Below are 16,752 nucleotides of genomic sequence, written 5' to 3'. Positions count from 1 at the left end.
TGAGCTTGATAGGAGAAGAGCCGCAGCTTCCGAGTCAAGCAGGCGAAGAGCTGAGCTGAGTCGACAATCAGGTACTTCGGGAGGAGATAGTCACAGAGCAGCTCGCAATTGGGCAAGGTCTCGGTTGCAACATATACCTGAAGCCGAGAGGGAGTACCTAGTCCAAAACCTCGACATGTCTTTTATGTCGATAGATACAAGGGGGAATATTATTCCAAAGACACCAGAAGCTGGATATATGGCCACTGCTGACGTGGGAGTTGGATTGCAACGGCACCAGAAAGTAGCTTCCTTGTGACGGTAAAGCACTCGTCCGTTGGGAACCCCAAGAGGAAAGTATGATGTGTACATCAGCAAGTTTTCCCTCAGTAAGAAACCAAGGTTTATCGAACCAGTAGGAGATGAAGGCCACGCGATGGTTGTTGGTGGAGGAGTGTAGTGCGGCGCAACACCAGTGATTCCGGCGCCAACGTGGAACTTGCACAACACAATCAAAATACTTTGCCCCAACTTAACAGTGAGGTTGTCAATCTCACCGGCTTGCTGTAAACAAAGGATTAAACGTATGGTGTGAAAATGATGTTTGTTTGCAAAGAATAGCAGAGAACAATGATTGCAGTAGATTGTATTTAGATGTAAAAGAATGGACCGGGGTCCACAGTTCACTAGTGGTGTCTCTCCAATAAGAAATAGCATGTTGGGTGAACAAATTACAGTTGGGCAATTGACAAATAGAGAGGGCATAACAATGCACATACATATCATGATGACTAATATGAGATTTACTTAGAGCATTATGACAAATTACATAGACCGCTATCCAGCATGCATCTATGCCTAAAAAGTCCACCTTCGGGTTAGCATCCGCACCCCTTCCAGTATTAAGTTGCAAACAACATACAATTGCATTAAGTATGGTGCATAATGTAATCAACACAAATATCCTTAGACAAAGCATTGATGTTTTATCCCTAGTGGCAACAGCACATCCACAACCTTAGAACTTTCTGTCGCTGTCCCAGATTCAATGGAGGCATGAACCCACTATCGAGCATAAATACTCCCTCTTGGAGTCACAAGTATCAACTTGTCCAGAGCCTCTACTAGCAACGGAGAGCATGCAAGATCATAAACAACACATATATGATAGATTGATAATCAACTTGACATAGTATTCCATATTCATCGGATCCCAACAAACACAACATGTAGCATTACAAATAGATGATCTTGATCATGATAGGAAGCTCACAAGATCTAACATGATAGCACAAGAGGAGAAGACAACCATCTAGCTACTTCTATGGACCCATAGTCCAAGGATGAACTACTCACACATCAGTCCGGAGGCGATCATGGTGATGTAGAGTCCTCCGGGTGATGATTCCCCTCTCCGGCAGGGTGCCGGAGGCGATCTCCTGAATCCCCCGAGATGGGATTGGCGGCGGCGGCGTCTCTGGAACTTTTCTCATATCGTGGCTCTCGGTAATAGGGTTTTCGCAACGGAGAGTATAAGTAGGCGGAAGGGCAGAGTCGGGGGAGGCACGGGGGCCCCACACCATAGGGCGGCGCGGGCCCCCCTTGGCCGCGCCACCTTGTGGTGTCAGCGCCTCGTGGCCCTACTTCGTATCCTCTTCGGTCTTCTGGAAGCTCCGTGGAAAAATAAGACCCTGGGCTTTTGTTTCGTCCAATTCCGATAATATTTCCTGTGTACGATTTCTGAAACCAAAAACAGCAGAAAACAGGAAGTGGCGCTTCGGCATCTTGTTAATAGGTTAGTGCCGGAAAATGCGTATAAATGATATAAAGTGTATATAAAACATGTGAGTATTGTCATAAAACTAGCATGGAACATAAGAAATTATAGATACGTTTGAGACGTATCAGCCACCCAGGCTTTCATCCTGGTGTCCAGGCCACCTCCCGGAGATCGAAGAGAAGCATTGTACAACATGGCCATGGCAGGAGTTGGAGCCATGGGAACAGCGTTCGCGGGTACAAGCACGCCTCCTAAAGGCACTGCAAGGCAAAATAGTCCACGACCTACAGCAGTAGTGCAGGACCATCCGAGAACGAGTGGTGCAAGAGATACAGCGACAAATGCAAGGGTCGACAGAGCGGGGCAAGAAAGAAGAGAACGTCGGCACTCACCAGAGGTTGACGAGGAGGATATGTGTGGGCTCCCGTGCTTCACACGGCGAGTTCGTAAAACTCGGGTTCCATCTGGGTTTAAGCTACCCGACAATTACAAAAAGTTCGATGGCCTGCAAGATCCTGAGGATTGGTTAATCGACTACCTGGAGACGGTGAAACTGATGGGCGGAACCAGAGCAACGGCCATGCAAAGCATTCAGGTGCACTTGAGTGGAGCGGCACGGTCATGGATAAAAAAGCTGCCTCCTGGTTCCATTGGCAGCTGGGAAAATTTCGAGGATATATTTGTGAAGAACTTCCTGTCCACGTGCAAGAAACCCGCGTCATTGGAGCAGTTAAGGGCCTGTAGACAAAAGTATGATGAACCAATGAGGATATATATCCAGAGGTGGAACATCACCAAAAACTCGGCAGAAAACATATCTGACGAGAGATCAATAGACAAGTTTGTTGCTGGAATCCGAAGGAAGGACTTCGTCGAGGATTTGGGAAGAACCAACCTGAAAACAATAGCAACACTCATGGAAATAGCGAATCGCTGGGCAGATGGAGAAGATGATGTTCACAACAAACGGCATAGGTCGCACGAGGATGTGCGCAGTCGAAACTTTCAAAATACACGACGATTTTCTCGCCAGTTCTCATATTATGACGCTCCCGGCCAAATATCGGCTGGTTTCCAAGGAAATAGTGGAGGTAATAGTCAAGGTGATTATCAAAAGAGTGGTGAGCAGCGCAACGATTACAAGGACGGCTCCCGTCCTAACAGGAAAAATAATGGACCGAGGTTCCAAAGGCCGTATGTGTCACCCGAAGATCTCCTAAACGGACCATGTCAAATGCACTTCTTTCTTGACAATAACGGAAAGAGGCAGTCGGGGCATCTGCAGAAGGACTGTCGAACTTTCCTAGCATTACACAGATATGCAGGGCATACCAGCATGCAGGCAGTAAACAGAAACCCCCAGGGGCCAAGGAGTGAGATTCACCTCCCACCTCCACCCGCAATTACGAACGAAAATCGACATCAGTTGCAATTGGCGGCAGCTCCACACCCAGGTCCTTATATCGACACCAATGGTGCGTTCTCGATGATTCAGAAGGCCAGGCCATCCAATAGAGCTCAAAAAGTAATTTCGCGACAAGTCTTCATGGCAGAAAAGATGCCTCCACCAACAATCGAGTACCTGAATTAGTCGGGACAGGACATTGGCTTTACCATAGCGGACCACCCGCAACAAGTCCCTCGACCAGGGCAATCAGCTTTGATCTTACCAGCGGTGATCGCAGCATTTGACGTTTCACGAGTGTTCATAGATGGAGGCAGTAGTTTGAACCTCATGTATGCAGATACATTGAGGAAGATGAACATATCCTTGGCAAACTTAAAACCAACCGACACGCATTTCCATGGTATCACACCAGACAAGCCGAGTTATCCATTGGGAAAGATCAATCTCGACGTTCAATTTGGAACCCGAGAGAATTACGGAATAGAGAGGCTGGAGTTCGAAGTAGTGGATTTCCCATCACAGTATCATGCTCTGTTGGGGCGACCTGCCTATGCTAGGTTTATGGCAGTACCACATTATACATATCTGTTGTGGAGACTCCCTGGACCCAAGGGCCCAATCATAGTGAAAGGCAGTTTCGCGTTAGCTGATAAGTGCGACAAGGATTTTCATCGACTGTCAGAAACTTTCGGGATGCAAGCAGAGTATATGGCGTCAAGGCTAACAACTGATTATGACGTGCTTCCTGATGGAGGGAGGACGCTCAAGGAGCCAACCTTTGATACCACCAAAAGTTCAAAAGAAGTACAGATCCACCCGACAAATCCTAAGAAGACGACAGCTATCGCAACTAACATGGATCTTTGATAGCGTGTATGCACACGTCCGTTGGGAACCCCAAGAGGAAGGTGTGATCCGTATAGAAGCAAGTTTTCCCTCAGTAAGAAACCAAGGTTATCAAACCAGTAGGAGCCAAGAAGCACGTTGAAGGTTGATGGCGGCGGAGTGTAGTGCAGCGCAACACCAGGGATTCCGGCGCCAACGTGGAACCTGCACAACACAACCAAATTACTTTGCCCCAACGTGACAGTGAGGTTGTCAATCTCACCGGCTTGCTGTAACAAATGATTAGATGTATAGTGTGGAAAATGATGTTTGCAGAAAATAGTAAAACAAGTATTGCAGTAGATTGTATTTGATGTAAAAGAATGGACCGGGATCCATAGTTCACTAGAGGTGTCTCTCCCATAAGAAATAGCATATTGGGTAAACAAATTACAGTTGGGCAATTGACAAATAAGGAGAGCATAACAATGCACATACATGATATGATGAGTAGTGTGAGATTTAATTGGGCATTACGACAAAGTACATAGACCGCTATCCAGCATGCATCTATGCCTAAAAAGTCCACCTTCAGGTTATCATCCGAACGCCTTCTAGTATTAATTTGTAAACAACAGACAATTGCATTAAGTATGGTGCGTAATGTAATCAACAAATACATCCTTAGATATAGAATTGATGTTTTATCCCTAGTGGCAACAGCACATCCACAACCTTAGAGGTTGCTGTCACTCCCCCAGATTTAATGGAGGCATGAACCCACTATCGAGCATAAGTACCCCCTCTTGGAGTTACAAGCAATGACTTGGGCAGAGCCTCTACTAGCAACGGAGAGCATGCAAGATCATAAACAACACATAGATAATAGATTGATAATAAACATAGCATAGTATTCATTATTCATTGGATCCCAACAAACGCACATGTAGCTTTACAGATAGATGATCTTGATCATGTTAGGCAGCTCACAAGATCAGACAATGATAGCACAATGAGGAGAAGACGACCATCTAGCTACTGCTATGGACCCATAGTCCAGGGGTGAACTACTCACACATCAATCCGGAGGCGACCATGGCGGTGTAGAGTCCTCCGGGAGATGATTCCCCTCTCCGGCAGGGTGCCGGAGGCGATCTCCTGAATCCCCCGAGATGGGATTGGCGGCGGCGGCGTCTCTAGAAGATTTTCCGTATCGTGGCTCTCGGTACTTGAACTATTATCGATGAAGGCTTAAGTAGGCAGAAGGGCGGAGTCGGAGGAGTCACGGGGGCCCCACACGCTAGGGCCGTGTGATAACCCACAAGTATAGGGGATCGCAGCAGTCTTCGCGGGTAGTAAAACCCAATTTATTGATTCGACACAAGGGGAGACAAAGGATACTTGAAAGCCTTAACAGCGGAGTTGTCAATTCAGCTGCACCTGGAAACAGACTTGCTCGCAAGAGTTTATCAGTAGTAACAGTTTTATAACAGTAGAAGTAGTAGAATAACAGCAGCAGAGTAACAAAGACAGCAGTAGTGATTATAGTAAACAGCAGGATTAAAATACTGTAGGCACAGGGATGGATAACGGGCGTTGCATGGATGAGAGAAACTCATGTAACAATCATAGCAGGGCATTTGCAGATAATAATAAAACGGTGTCGAAGTACAAAGCAATCAATAGGCATGTGTTCCAATTATAGTCGTACGTGCTCGCAATGAGAAACTTGCACAACATCTTTTGTCCTACCAGCCGGTGGCAGCCGGGCCTCAAGGGAATCTACTGGATATTAAGGTACTCCTTTTAATAGAGTACCGGAGCAAAGCATTAACACTCCGTGAACACATGTGATCCTCACATCACTACCATCCCCTCCGGTTGTCCCGATTCTTGTCACTTCGGGGCCATTGGTTCCGGACAGCGACATGTGTATACAACTTGCAGGTAAGACCATAAACAATGAATATCATGATGAAATAATAACATGTTCAGATCTGAGATCATGGCACTCGGGCCCTAGTGACAAGCATTAAGCATAACAAGTTGCAACAATATCATCAAAGTACCAATTACGGACACTAGGCACTATGCCCTAACAATCTAATGCTATTACATGACCAATCTCATCCAATCCCTACCATCCCCTTCAGCCTACAGCGGGGGAATTACTCACACATGGATGGGGGAAACATTGCTGGTTGATGGAGAGGTGTCGGTGGTGATGACGGCGATGATCTCCTCCAATTCCCCGTCCCGGCGGAGTGCCAGAACGGAGACTTCTGGCTCCTGAGACGGAGTTTCGCGATGTGGCGGCGTTCTGGAGGCTTTCTGGCGACTTCGACTTCTCCCCGTGCGTTTTTAGGTCGAGGGCGATAAATAGTCCGAAGGAGGGCGTCGGAGGCCAGCCGAGGGGGCCACACCACGTGGTCGCGCGGGCCCCCCTGGGCCGCGCCGCCCTATGGTGTGGGGCCCTCGGGCCTCCACCTGACTTGTCCTTCTGGCTCCGTGAGTCTTCTGGGAAAATAGGGCCTTCTGTATAAATTCCGAGGTTTTTCCTGAAAGTTGGATTTTTGCACAAAAACGAGACACCAGAGCAGTTCTGCTGAAAACAGCGTTAGTCCATGTTAGTTGCATCCAAAATACACAAATTAGAGGCAAAACAATAGCAAAAGTGTTCGGGAAAGTAGATACGTTTTGGACGTATCAACTCCCCCCAAGCTTAGCTTATTGCTTGTCCTCAAGCAATTCAGTTAACAACTGAGCGATAAAAGAACTTTCACGAACACATTTGCTCATATGATGTATATATTCTCATGCTATGGCTAATACTTAGGCAGTTCATAATGAGATGCATGCAAATAAGATCATCTAACAGCTATGTCAATCATGGAGAGGTACCAACAATTAATAATAAGCATCATGAATCATGTATATAAGCAGGATTGCAATGTTCATAAGAGAGTATGATAAAGTGGTATCTCGCTTGCCTGTATTTGAATAGCAAAACATAAATGCTCAGGCACCTCTGAGGTTCATAGAAAGACTAGAAATAGAGATTGTCAAAGATAAAAGCATCAAAGTTATACCACAATCAATAATATTTTGAGACAAGCATATTGTACTAAGAATGAAAGTTGTGCTCTCCAGAAAGTGCTCAAAGAAAGGATGGAGACACAACATAAAAATAAAAGATTGACCCTTCGCAGAGGGAAGCAGGGATTAACATGCGCTAGAGCTTTTCATTTTTAAAACAAGAGTAAAATTATTTTGAGAGGTGTTTGTTGTTGTCAACGAATGGTAATGGGTACACCAACTACCTCGCCAACCAGACTTTCAAGAGCGGCTCCCATGAAGGACGTTATCTCTACCAACAAGGTAGATCATCCCTCTTCTCTTTTGTTTACACACGTATTTTAGTTTTATTATGGGTGACACTCCCCCCAACCTTTGCTTACACAAGCCATGGCTAACCGAATCCTCGGGTGCCTTCCATCAATCACATACCATGGAGGAGTGTCTATTTGCAAAATTAAGTTGCTTACTGATGAATCAGAGCAAAACATGTGAAGAGAATTATTAATGAAGTTTGATTAATCGGGGCTGGGAACCCCATTGCCAGCTCTTTTTGCAAAATTATTGGATAAGCGGATGTGCCACTAGTCCATTATGAAAGTCCGTCAAGAGTAAATGACAAGGTTGAAAGTTAAACACCACATACTTCCTCATGAGCTATGAAACATTAACACAAATTGAGAAGCATTTTGAAGATTTTAAAGGTAGCGCATGAGAATTTACTTGGAATGGTTTGAAATGCCATGCATAGGTATTTATGGTGGACACTTTGGAACAACTTGGTTTTCAGGTGTTTGGAAGCACGAGCAGTGTTCCCACTCAGTACAAATGAAGGCTAGCAATAGACTGGGGAGCGACAAATCAAGAGAGCAATAACTGTCATAATCATACTTGCGGCAAAATAAATTAACTGAGGCATAAAAGTGATACAAGAACTCTGAAGCAAATTAAATCATCGAGGCTTAGTTGACTTTTGTTCAGTCATATGCATGCGTGAGCACGTGCCAAGTCGATATAAATGAATTATTCAGAGGAGGATACCACAATGTCATACCTACTTATGAATAAAACAATGCAAGCAAACATCCATGACATGCTACTCATATTAATAAATTGGTGCTAATCATGAGAGATCATGAACTACTAGACTTTCTTAATTGACATATACCTCACATGAACCAACTAAGCATGCTCACATGGATGAGTATATGTACAAAAATGAAAACAAATAGAGTTCATACCAGCCTCTCACCACAGTCGAATTGTCGTAGATCATCATTATTGCCTTTCACTTGTGTAGCTTGGATAATATGAAATGAAAACCACGCTCCAGCCACCGAAGACCATTGAACTCAAAATGAACTTTACAAACCAAAGAAGAACAGCAAATATTTTTGATATTTTCGAATTGGAAACAAGAACAAGAGGAAACAAGCGAACAAAGCAAAATCTTTTTGGATTTTCTTATAGCAAACCAACGATAGCAAATAAAGCAAAATAAAAGCAAGAAACCAAAATAAACAAATGGTGAAGAGAAACAACAGAAATATTTTTGATATTTTTGTGTTTTAGGAAAGAAACAAAGCAAAAATAAGAAATGGCAAACTAGAAGAGTCACATAAACACAAAGCAGCAGAAATTCGTCAAACTTGACAGCAGTACAGTACTCGATTTTTAAGAAATTCTTCCACTGCTCAAATCGAAAAGTGTTCAACTAATGAAAGTTATATAACAACCTGGGGAACATGCACAAAAATTGGCTTCGCAAAATAACGTTCTGGCTGTTTTTGAGAATTTTTATGGTGACAACCCAGAATCTGTTTTCAATCAGCACTTCCCCAAATATCATCTCCCTCTCATTAGAAAACCACTCAAACAAACTAAACAAGTATATACAAGTATCCAGCAACCATAATATGCAAAGAATGAGTGATGCCGGTATACCTCCCCCCAAGCTTAGGCTTTTGACTCTTCTTGATCACATTATATCTCCCTTCTCTCTTGACCCTTGAAACTTCTGCCACACCAAATTTCTCATAAACTTCATTAGAGGGGTTAGTACTCAAAAACTTTAATCCACTTTAGTCCTGTAGTGACACATTGAAACAACTCAATAAAACATTAGCTACAGCTCTCCACGTCTAGAAAGCCTTACTTAAAGTCCACAAGAGACAATGCAAAAAACAGAGACAGAATCTGCCAAAACAGGATAGCCAGTAAAGACGAATTTTTTCAAGGTACTTCCGTTGCTCAAATCAGAAAACTCAAAACTAATGAAAGTTGCGTACATATCTGAGGATCACACGTGAATTTTTACAGAATTTTTAAATTCTCCTACAGAGAGAAAAACTCAAATTCGTGACAGCTAAAAATCTGTTTTTGCGCAGAAATCCAAATCTAGCATCAACTTTCTATTAGAGACTTTACTTGGCACAATAATGCAATAAAGTAAAGATACAAAGGTATTGCTACAGTAAGTAAAAAAAGTGGAGGAAGAAAGAGATGTTGTTTAACTCCTCTATGCATATAAAAAGTATTTGTTAACAAGGTTGATCAAGTCTTGCCACCAAATAAATTTTACATAACATATGAAGAAATAAACCTCAAATCAATCATGTTACCTTGAATTGTATTGATATGGACCCAATCATAAGAGTTTGATATTCTTCTTTAGGCTCATATATTGGACAATCAATAGTTCCAACTTTGATAGTTCTCACATTAGAGATAGTATTAACTCCACATGCTTTCTCAATCCTCTTGGGAAAATAAACGGTATGTTCCTTATCATCAACATTGAAAGTAACCTTCCCTTTGTTGCAATCAATAACAGCCCCTGCGGTGTTAAGAAAAGGTCTCCCAGGAATAATAGACATATTATCATCTTCAGGCATTTCCAACACAACAAAATCAGTTAATATCAAGCAGTTAGTAGTAACTTGAACAGGAACATCCTCACATATACCAACAGGAATAGCAGTAGATTTATCAGCCATTTGCAAAGATATATCAGTAGGTATCAATTTATCTAAATAAAGTCTCTTATAGAGAGAAAAAGGCATAACACTAACACCTGCTCCCAAGTCACATAGAGCAGTTTTAACATAATTATTCTTAATAGAACAAGGAATAGTAGGTATACCTGGGTCGCCCAACTTCTTTGGAACTTTGCCATTGAAAGAGTAATTAGCAAGCATGGTGGAAATTTCCTCATTGGGGATTTTCCTTTTGTTAGTAACAATATCTTTCATATACTTTGAATAAGGAGGCAATTTAATAGCATCAGTCAAAGGGATTTGCAAGAATAAAGGTTTCATCCAATCACAGAATTTATTATAGTGTTCTTCTTCCTTTGATTTTAGTTTCTTAGCAGGAAAAGGCATTTACTTTTGCACCCAAGGTTCTCTTTCATTACCGTGTTTCTTAGCAATAAAATCTTCTTTAGTATACTTTTTATTTTTAGCATGCTTTTCAGGTTCATCTTCAACTTCTTCTTTATCAGAAGCGTCATTCTTATCATTATCATTACCATTATCATGTTCATTATCACTTTCAGTTTCAGCATCGGAAATAGAAATACTATTAGGATCATTAACAGGTTCAGAGGATTCCACAACCTTTTTATATTTCTTCTTCTTTTTCTTAGAAGGAGCAGTAGGTTCAATTCGTTGAGAATCTTGTTCAATTCTTTTGGGATGCCCTTCAGGATATAGAGGATCCTGGGTAGAGACACCGCCTCTAGTTGTTACTTCATAAGCATGTTTCTCTTTGGAATTATTTTTTAACAAGTCATTTTGCACTTTAGTGAGTTGATCAATTTGAGTTTGAACCATTTGAAAATGTTTAACAAGCATCTTAACATCATTGGAGGTTCTCTCCACAATATCATGCAAATTGCTAATAGCTTGAGAATTTTCCATTAGATGATTCTCTACTCTCATATTAAAATTTTCTTGCTTAACAATATAATTATCAAACTCATCTAAGCATTGAGCAGGAGGTTTTGAATACGGAATATCTTCCCTAGTAAAGCGTTGAAGGGAGTTTACCTCGATCATGGATCAAGGGGGAATTATCTCACATATATCTTCTATGGGAGGTAGATTCTTCACATCTTCGGATTTAATACCTTTTTCCTTGAGAGACTTCTTAGCTTCCCTCATATCTTCATCATTCAATTCAGTTAAACCCCTCTTCTTCAATATTGGCGTTGGAGTTGGTTCAGGTATATTCCAATCATCATGATTCCGGCTTATTCTAGCCAATAATTCTTCAAATTCATGCTGAGTTCTTTTCCTGAAAACACAATCAGCACAACTATCCAAATATGCTCTAGACTCAATGGTTAGTCCACTATAAAATATATCAAGTAGATCATTCTTTTCTAAATCATGTCCAGGTCGAGCTCTGATAAGAGAACAAAATCTTGTCCAAGCCTCAGGCAATTTCTCTTCATCTCCCTGGTCAAACCTATAAATTTTCTGTAAAGCAATATGTTGAGCACTAGCAGGAAAGTATTTTCGAAAGAAAACATCACGCAAATCAGTTGGACTTTTAATAGAACCAGGAGGCAAATTATTATACCAAGTTTTAGCATCATCCTTTAATGAGAAAGGAAAAAATTTAGCGACAAAGTAAGTACGCATCTTGTCATCATCAGAAAACAAACTACTCATAGAAGAAAGTTCAATCATGTGTTCTACAGCACTTTCTTTTTCAGTACCACAAAAGGGTGTTTTCTCTACAATAGCTATATGAGATAGATCAAGAGAAAAATCATAATCTTTATCCTTAATGCATATAGGAGATGTGGCAAATTCAGGATCAGGAGATAACTTATGTCTAACAGTATATTGTGCGAGAAACTTTTTAATTTTTCTTGCATCAGTAGTAGCATTGCATCTATTAATAAAATTATCATTAAGCTCCACATAATCCTTATCAGGATCATCACTAGAATAATCAAGTTCAGGTGAATTAACAGGTGTAGTAACATCAGGAGTTTCAGTATTTTCAATTTGTCTAGACCTAGCAATTGTAGCATCTAGAAAAGATCCCAATGAACCACTATCATCAAACACAGCAGAAACATTATCAATATTATGAGAGTTTTCAGATTCAGCAGAAGTACCAGCAAGTGAAGCTTGCGGCGGTGAAACAAGTTGACTTATCACAGATGGTGAATCAAGAGCAGCAGAGGTACTCAGAGTTGTACCTTTTCTTGTAGTGGATGGTAATATGGCGACTTTAGGATCGCGAGATTTACCCATGATGGAGAATTTGCAGCGAACAATATCAATCCAAGTGAACTTCCAAATAAAGCTATGCTCCCCGGCAACGGCGCCAGAAAACAGTCTTGATAACCCACAAGTATAGGGGATCGCAACAGTCTTCGCGGGTAGTAAAACCCAATTTATTGATTCGACACAAGGGGAGACAAAGGATACTTGAAAGCCTTAACAGCGGAGTTGTCAATTCAGCTGCACCTGGAAACAGACTTGCTCGCAAGAGTTTATCAGTAGTAACAGTTTTATAACAGTAGCAGTAGTAGAATAACAGCAGCAGAGTAACAAAGACAACAGTAGTGATTATAGTAAACAGCAGGATTAAAATACTGTAGGCACAGGGATGGATAACGGGCGTTGCATGGATGAGAGAAACTCATGTAACAATCATAGCAGGGCATTTGCAGATAATAATAAAACGGTGTCGAAGTACAAAGCAATCAATAGGCATGTGTTCCAATTATAGTCGTACGTGCTCGCAATGAGAAACTTGCACAACATCTTTTGTCCTACCAGCCGGTGGCAGCCGGGCCTCAAGGGAATCTACTGGATATTAAGGTACTCCTTTTAATAGAGTACCGGAGCAAAGCATTAACACTCCGTGAACACATGTGATCCTCACATCACTACCATCCCCTCCGGTTGTCCCGATTCTTGTCACTTCGGGGCCATTGGTTCCGGACAGCGACATGTGTATACAACTTGCAGGTAAGACCATAAACAATGAATATCATGATGAAATAATAACATGTTCAGATCTGAGATAATGGCACTCGGGCCCTAGTGACAAGCATTAAGCATAACAAGTTGCAACAATATCATCAAAGTACCAATTACGGACACTAGGCACTATGCCCTAACAATCTAATGCTATTACATGACCAATCTCATCCAATCCCTACCATTCCCTTCAGCCTACAGCGGGGGAATTACTCACACATGGATGGGGGAAACATTGCTGGTTGATGGAGAGGTGTCGGTGGTGATGGCGGCGATGATCTCCTCCAATTCCCCGTCCCGGCGGATTGCCAGAACGGAGACTTCTGGCTCCTGAGACGGAGTTTCGCGATGTGGCGGCGTTCTGGAGGCTTTCTGGCGACTTCGACTTCTCCCCGTGCATTTTTAGGTCGAGGGCGATAAATAGTCCGAAGGAGGGCGTCGGAGGCCAGCCGAGGGGGCCACACCACGTGGCCGCGCGGGCCCCCCTGGGCCGCGCCGCCCTATGGTGTGGGGCCCTCGGGCCTCCACCTGACTTGTCCTTCTGGCTTCGTGAGTCTTCTGGGAAAATAGGGCCTTCTGTATAAATTTCGAGGTTTTTCCTGAAAGTTGGATTTCTGCACAAAAACGAGACACCAGAGCAGTTCTGCTGAAAACAGCGTTAGTCCGTGTTAGTTGCATCCAAAATACACAAATTAGAGGCAAAACAATAGCAAAAGTGTTCGGGAAAGTAGATACGTTTTGGACGTATCACCGCGCGGGCCCCCCTTGGGCTGCGCCGCCCTAGTGTGGCGGCGCCCCGTGGCCCCACTTCGTCTCTCCCTAGGTCTTCTGGAAGCTTCGTGGAAAAATAGGACCCTAGGCGTTGATTTCGTCCAATTCCGAGAATATTTCCTTACTAGGATTTCTGAAAACAAAAACAGCAGAAAATAGCAACTGGCTCTTCGGCATCTCGTTAATAGGTTAGTGCCAGAAAATGCATAATAATGACATATAATGTGTATAAAACATGTGAATATCATCATAAAAGTAGCATGGAACATAAGAAATTATAGATACGTTTGAGACGTATCTAGCATCCCCAAGCTTAGTTCCTACTCGTCCCGAGTAGGTAAACGATAACAAAGATAATTTCTTAGTGACAATGCTACCAACATAATATTGATCAATACTATTGTAAGCACATGTAATGAATGCAGCAATTTGAAACAATGGTAAATGTAATGAGTAAACAACTCAATCATATAGCAAAGACTTTTCATGAATAGTACTTTCAAGACAAGCATCAATAAGTCTTGTATAAGAGTTAACTCATAAAGCAATAAATTCATAGTAAAAGCATTGAAGCAACACAAAGGAAGATTAAGTTTCAGCGGTTGCTTTCAACTTATAACATGTATATCTCATGGATATTGTCAACATAAAGTAATATAACAAGTGCAATATGCAAGTATGTAGGAATCAATGCACGGTTAACACAAGTGTTTGCTTTTTGAGAAAGAAGGAAATGGGTAAACTGACTCAACAATGAAAGTAGAAGAAAGGCCCTTCGTAGAGGGAAGCATGGATTGCTATATTTGTGCTAGAGCTTTTATTTTGAAAACAAGAAACAATTTTGTCAACGGTAGTAATAAAGCATATGAGTTATGTAAATTATATCCTACAAGTTGCAAGCCTCATGCATAGTATACCAATAGTGCCCGCACCTTGTCCTAATTAGCTTGGATTCACATGGATTATCATAGCATAGCATAAGTTTCAACCAAGTGTCACAATGGGGTACCTCTATGCCGCCTGTACAAAGGTCTAAGGAGAAAGCTCGCATTGGATTTCTCGCTTTTGATTATTCTCAACTTAGACATCCATACCGGGACAACATAGACAACAGATAATGGACTCCTCTTTAATGCATAAGCATTCAACAACAGATAATATTCTCATAAGAGATTGAGGTTTGTTGTCCAAACTGAAACTTCCACCATGGATCATGGCTTTAGTTTGCGGCCCAATGTTCTTCTCTAACAATATGTATACTCAAACCATTTGATCATGATAAATCACCCTTACTTCAGACAAGACGAACATGCATAGCAACTCACATGATATTCAACAAAGAATAGTTGATGGCGTCCCCAGGAACATGGTTATCGCTCAACAAGCAACTTATAAGAGATAAGACGCATAAGTACATATTCAATACCACAATAGTTTTTAAGCTATTTGTCCCATGAGCTATATATTGCAAAGATAAAGAATAGAAATTTTAAAGGTAGCACTCAAGCAATTTACTTTGGAATGGCGGAGAAATACCATGTGGTGGGTAGGTATGGTGGACACAAGTGGCATAGTGTTTGGCTCAAGGATTTTGGATGCATGAGAAGTATTCCCTCTCAATACAAGGTTTAGGCTAGCAAGGTTTTTTTAAAGCAAACACAAGTACGAACCGGTACAGCAAAACTCACATAAAAGACATATTGAAAGCATTATAAGACTCTATACCGTCTTCCTTGTTGTTCAAACTCTTACCAGAAAATATCTAGACTTAGAGAAACCAAACATGCAAACCAAATTTTAGCAAGCTCTATGTATTTCTTCACTAATAGGTGCAAAGTATATGATGCAAGAGCTTAAACATGAGCACAACAATTGCCAAGTATCACATTATTCAAGATATTATACCAATTACCACATATAGCATTTTCCGTTTCCAACCATATAACAATTTAACGAAGCAGTTCAACCTTCGCCATGAATATTATGAGTAAAGCTAAGGACATATGTGTCCATATGCAACAGCGGAGCGTGTCTCTCTCCCACAGAATGAATGCTAGGATCCAACTTTATTCAAACAAAACAAAAACAAAAACATAAAGACGCTCCAAGTAAAGCACATAAGATGTGGATGGAATAAAAATATAGTTTCACTAGAGGAACCTGATAATGTTGTCGATGAAGAAGGGGATGCCTTGGGCATCCCCAAGCTTAGACGCTTGAGTCTTCTTGAAATATGTAGGGGTGAACCACCGGGGGCATCCCCAAGCTTAGAGCTTTCACTCTCCTTGATCATATTGTATCATCCTCCTCTCTTGATCCTTGAAAACGTCCTCCACACCAAACTTGAAACAAACTCATTAGAGGGTTAGTGCATAATCAAAATTCATATGTTCAGAGGTGACACAATCATTCTTAACACTTCTGGACATTGCCCAAAGCTACTGGAAGTCAATGGAACAAAGAAATCCATCCAACACAGCAAAAGAGGCAATGCGAAATAAAAGGCAGAATCTGTCAAAACAGAACAGTCCGTAAAGACGTATTTTTTAGAGGCACCAGACTTGCTCAAATGAGAAAACTTAAAACTAATGAAAGTTGCGTACATATCTGAGGATCACGCACGTAAATTGGCATAATTTTCTGAGTTACCTACAGAGAATTCAACCCAAATTCGTGACAGCAAGAAAATCTGTTTCTGTGCAGTAATCCAAATCTAGTATCATCCTTCGATTAGAGACTTTACTTGGCACAACAATGCAATAAAACTAAGATAAGGAGAGGTTGCTACAGTAGTAACAACTTCCAAGACTCAAATATAAAACAAAAATACTGTAGTAAAAATATGGGTTGTCTCCCATAAGCGCTTTTCTTTAACGCCTTTCAGCTAGGCGCAGAAAGTGTGTATCAAG

This window comes from Lolium perenne, chromosome 2 (genome assembly GCF_019359855.2).
Source record: "Lolium perenne isolate Kyuss_39 chromosome 2, Kyuss_2.0, whole genome shotgun sequence".
NCBI classification, from domain to species: Eukaryota; Viridiplantae; Streptophyta; class Magnoliopsida; order Poales; family Poaceae; genus Lolium; species Lolium perenne.
Note: the sequence above shows the minus strand (reverse complement) of the source record.